General features: G+C 42.3%; 5 non-coding genes across 5 annotated transcripts; all 5 read right to left on the reverse strand.

Annotated features, from left to right (window-relative positions):
* Nucleotides 1-208: 208 nt before the first annotated feature.
* TRNAL-CAG (transfer RNA leucine (anticodon CAG)) lies at nucleotides 209-291 on the reverse strand. The gene has a single exon. It is a non-coding gene; the product is annotated as a tRNA-Leu (tRNA).
* A 1,069-nt stretch (nucleotides 292-1,360) lies between these two features.
* On the reverse strand, nucleotides 1,361-1,433 carry TRNAT-UGU (transfer RNA threonine (anticodon UGU)). The gene has a single exon. It is a non-coding gene; the product is annotated as a tRNA-Thr (tRNA).
* A 288-nt stretch (nucleotides 1,434-1,721) lies between these two features.
* Nucleotides 1,722-1,804, reverse strand: TRNAL-CAG (transfer RNA leucine (anticodon CAG)). Its single transcript has one exon. It is a non-coding gene; the product is annotated as a tRNA-Leu (tRNA).
* A 1,424-nt stretch (nucleotides 1,805-3,228) lies between these two features.
* TRNAL-CAG (transfer RNA leucine (anticodon CAG)) lies at nucleotides 3,229-3,311 on the reverse strand. Its single transcript has one exon. It is a non-coding gene; the product is annotated as a tRNA-Leu (tRNA).
* A 1,424-nt stretch (nucleotides 3,312-4,735) lies between these two features.
* Nucleotides 4,736-4,818, reverse strand: TRNAL-CAG (transfer RNA leucine (anticodon CAG)). The gene has a single exon. It is a non-coding gene; the product is annotated as a tRNA-Leu (tRNA).
* Nucleotides 4,819-5,000: the final 182 nt, after the last annotated feature.

Raw genomic sequence — 5,000 nt, forward strand, 5'->3', positions numbered from 1 at the left:
AATTAATCTGGTAGGAAGAAAAAATATTTCTCTTGAAGGGCATAGCCAGTTTGCTTCTCTGAAATATGTTGCTGAGAAAAGAAACAATTGGAGAACACACCTAGAGCAGCAGCAATATATCGTCATCCAATTAGTTGTAATGTAGCTGGCGATACCAAGCAAGCTAACGATACATCGCGGTTGCTTTGAGCAAGAAATAAAGCAGTAATGTCAGAAGTGGGATTGGAACCCACGCCTCCAGAGGAGACTGCGACCTGAACGCAGCGCCTTAGACCGCTCGGCCATCCTGACTGGCTTGTGCTTGACCGGCAAGTGAGCGCCGGCTATCGCAGACAGCTTGGAGAGCGACAAATGGAACTTCTGTCATATCCTACTTTAGTCCCTCAGCTCTACTAACAAGGAAGGCAGCCCAATAGCTATGTCTTTTTAGTCCATAGTGTAGAATTTAGAAGATCTGCATTTTTCTCTTGCACGTCTTGAAAGAAAACACATGAATGCGTCTTTTTTCTATGAGATTAGTAATTGAGAGGCAATGAGCCTGAAAAGTCGGTTTTCCTCTTCAAAATCCACTTGATGAAAGGCAAAGATAAGCAAGGAGGTAGCTGGCATCTCTTGATGCGCACAGTTCAAAACTTAGCGTTTCAAATAAAAATGACCGCCGATAGCAGAAACCAAACACTGGCCGCCACAGAGGCGTACAACCCGAACGTAGCCTTGAGACCACCGTGCCGGACAGGTCAATCCATAGATATTTTCAGGACAGTGAGGTTTGTTTAATAAGTGGCGCATATGGGCATTCCAAAGGCTGAATTGCAATATCTTCAGCATGTTGTGAATATATGTATCTAGGAGATAATTGAAATTCAACAGAATGTATCCCAGTGGATTGATTCCAACATTCCAACTTGTGATGCGTTGACTCCTGGCTAAGTTACCTCTGTAATTATCAGATGCATGGAACATTCAAGCTTGAGTTCTATTTTCCAAAATAAAAATGGAAAGGGTTCCTTCCTCTGTGAGATTGGTTAGCAGGTGGCAAGTGTCTTTTAACAAAAGTTGTTTTTTTTCAATCAATCCGTAGACTTTTCCAAGACAGTGAGGTTTGTTTAATGAATGGCTAATACTCCTGATGGTGGAATTGCAATGTTTTCAACATGTTGTGAATATAGGTAACTTGGAGAATAGATTAAAATAGAATTGTGGTAGAAATTGAGTAGTTATGTATGGAACAAAGCACTTTTCACTGGTTAATAAATAGATCCCTGTATTTCATTGTGCACATCCACAGTTTTCCACGGAAAAGTAGAAAGCTAAAAGAAAATGTGATTGACTTGGAAAGAGTGTGATGTGGGAGTCTAAGAGGCCCCAGTGAGATTTGAACTCACAACCCCTGGTTTACAAGACCAGTGCTCTAACCCCTGAGCTATGGAGCCCTGATTCAACCTTCTTTGTGGGGGTGTCAAAACCCCACATGTGGAACGTCGTCATCCAACTTGCAAGGAAAACCAAGGTTAATTAATCTGGTAGGAAGAAAAAATATTTCTCTTGAAGGGCATAGCCAGTTTGCTTCTCTGAAATATGTTGCTGAGAAAAGAAACAATTGGAGAACACACCTAGAGCAGCAGCAATATATCGTCATCCAATTAGTTGTAATGTAGCTGGCGATACCAAGCAAGCTAACGATAGATCGCGGTTGCTTTGAGCAAGAAATAAAGCAGTAATGTCAGAAGTGGGATTCGAACCCACGCCTCCAGAGGAGACTGCGACCTGAACGCAGCGCCTTAGACCGCTCGGCCATCCTGACTGGCTTGTGCTTGACCGGCAAGTGAGCGCCGGCTATCGCAGACAGCTTGGAGAGCGACAAATGGAACTTCTGTCATATCCTACTTTAGTCCCTCAGCTTTACTAACAAGGAAGGCAGCCCAATAGCTATGTCTTTTTAGTCCATAGTGTAGAATTTAGAAGATCTGCATTTTTCTCTTGCACGTCTTGAAAGAAAACACATGAATGCGTCTTTTTTCTATGAGATTAGTAATTGAGAGGCAATGAGCCTGAAAAGTCGGTTTTCCTCTTCAAAATCCACTTGATGAAAGGCAAAGATAAGCAAGGAGGTAGCTGGCATCTCTTGATGCGCACAGTTCAAAACTTAGCGTTTCAAATAAAAATGACCGCCGATAGCAGAAACCAAACACTGGCCGCCACAGAGGCGTACAACCCGAACGTAGCCTTGAGACCACCGTGCCGGACAGGTCAATCCATAGATATTTTCAGGACAGTGAGGTTTGTTTAATAAGTGGCGCATATGGGCATTCCAAAGGCTGAATTGCAATATCTTCAGCATGTTGTGAATATATGTATCTAGGAGATAATTGAAATTCAACAGAATGTATCCCAGTGGATTGATTCCAACATTCCAACTTGTGATGCGTTGACTCCTGGCTAAGTTACCTCTGTAATTATCAGATGCATGGAACATTCAAGCTTGAGTTCTATTTTCCAAAATAAAAATGGAAAGGGTTCCTTCCTCTGTGAGATTGGTTAGCAGGTGGCAAGTGTCTTTTAACAAAAGTTTTTTTTTTTCAATCAATCCGTAGACTTTTCCAAGACAGTGAGGTTTGTTTAATGAATGGCTAATACTCCTGATGGTGGAATTGCAATGTTTTCAACATGTTGTGAATATAGGTAACTTGGAGAATAGATTAAAATAGAATTGTGGTAGAAATTGAGTAGTTATGTATGGAACAAAGCACTTTTCACTGGTTAATAAATAGATCCCTGTATTTCATTGTGCACATCCACAGTTTTCCACGGAAAAGTAGAAAGCTAAAAGAAAATGTGATTGACTTGGAAAGAGTGTGATGTGGGAGTCTAAGAGGTGAGATTTGAACTCACGACCCCTGGTTTACAAGACCAGGGCTCTAACCCCTGAGCTATGGAGCCCTGATTCAACCTTCTTTGTGGGGGTGTCAAAACCCCACATGTGGAACGTCGTCATCCAACTTGCAAGGAAAACCAAGGTTAATTAATCTGGTAGGAAGAAAAAATATTTCTCTTGAAGGGCATAGCCAGTTTGCTTCTCTGAAATATGTTGCTGAGAAAAGAAACAATTGGAGAACACACCTAGAGCAGCAGCAATATATCGTCATCCAATTAGTTGTAATGTAGCTGGCGATACCAAGCAAGCTAACGATAGATCGCGGTTGCTTTGAGCAAGAAATAAAGCAGTAATGTCAGAAGTGGGATTCGAACCCACGCCTCCAGAGGAGACTGCGACCTGAACGCAGCGCCTTAGACCGCTCGGCCATCCTGACTGGCTTGTGCTTGACCGGCAAGTGAGCGCCGGCTATCGCAGACAGCTTGGAGAGCGACAAATGGAACTTCTGTCATATCCTACTTTAGTCCCTCAGCTTTACTAACAAGGAAGGCAGCCCAATAGCTATGTCTTTTTAGTCCATAGTGTAGAATTTAGAAGATCTGCATTTTTCTCTTGCACGTCTTGAAAGAAAACACATGAATGCGTCTTTTTTCTATGAGATTAGTAATTGAGAGGCAATGAGCCTGAAAAGTCGGTTTTCCTCTTCAAAATCCACTTGATGAAAGGCAAAGATAAGCAAGGAGGTAGCTGGCATCTCTTGATGCGCACAGTTCAAAACTTAGCGTTTCAAATAAAAATGACCGCCGATAGCAGAAACCAAACACTGGCCGCCACAGAGGCGTACAACCCGAACGTAGCCTTGAGACCACCGTGCCGGACAGGTCAATCCATAGATATTTTCAGGACAGTGAGGTTTGTTTAATAAGTGGCGCATATGGGCATTCCAAAGGCTGAATTGCAATATCTTCAGCATGTTGTGAATATATGTATCTAGGAGATAATTGAAATTCAACAGAATGTATCCCAGTGGATTGATTCCAACATTCCAACTTGTGATGCGTTGACTCCTGGCTAAGTTACCTCTGTAATTATCAGATGCATGGAACATTCAAGCTTGAGTTCTATTTTCCAAAATAAAAATGGAAAGGGTTCCTTCCTCTGTGAGATTGGTTAGCAGGTGGCAAGTGTCTTTTAACAAAAGTTTTTTTTTTTCAATCAATCCGTAGACTTTTCCAAGACAGTGAGGTTTGTTTAATGAATGGCTAATACTCCTGATGGTGGAATTGCAATGTTTTCAACATGTTGTGAATATAGGTAACTTGGAGAATAGATTAAAATAGAATTGTGGTAGAAATTGAGTAGTTATGTATGGAACAAAGCACTTTTCACTGGTTAATAAATAGATCCCTGTATTTCATTGTGCACATCCACAGTTTTCCACGGAAAAGTAGAAAGCTAAAAGAAAATGTGATTGACTTGGAAAGAGTGTGATGTGGGAGTCTAAGAGGTGAGATTTGAACTCACGACCCCTGGTTTACAAGACCAGGGCTCTAACCCCTGAGCTATGGAGCCCTGATTCAACCTTCTTTGTGGGGGTGTCAAAACCCCACATGTGGAACGTCGTCATCCAACTTGCAAGGAAAACCAAGGTTAATTAATCTGGTAGGAAGAAAAAATATTTCTCTTGAAGGGCATAGCCAGTTTGCTTCTCTGAAATATGTTGCTGAGAAAAGAAACAATTGGAGAACACACCTAGAGCAGCAGCAATATATCGTCATCCAATTAGTTGTAATGTAGCTGGCGATACCAAGCAAGCTAACGATACATCGCGGTTGCTTTGAGCAAGAAATAAAGCAGTAATGTCAGAAGTGGGATTGGAACCCACGCCTCCAGAGGAGACTGCGACCTGAACGCAGCGCCTTAGACCGCTCGGCCATCCTGACTGGCTTGTGCTTGACCGGCAAGTGAGCGCCGGCTATCGCAGACAGCTTGGAGAGCGACAAATGGAACTTCTGTCATATCCTACTTTAGTCCCTCAGCTCTACTAACAAGGAAGGCAGCCCAATAGCTATGTCTTTTTAGTCCATAGTGTAGAATTTAGAAGATCTGCATTTTTCTCTTGCAC

This window comes from Pelobates fuscus, chromosome 12, assembly GCF_036172605.1.
Source record: "Pelobates fuscus isolate aPelFus1 chromosome 12, aPelFus1.pri, whole genome shotgun sequence".
NCBI lineage: Eukaryota > Metazoa > Chordata > Amphibia > Anura > Pelobatidae > Pelobates > Pelobates fuscus.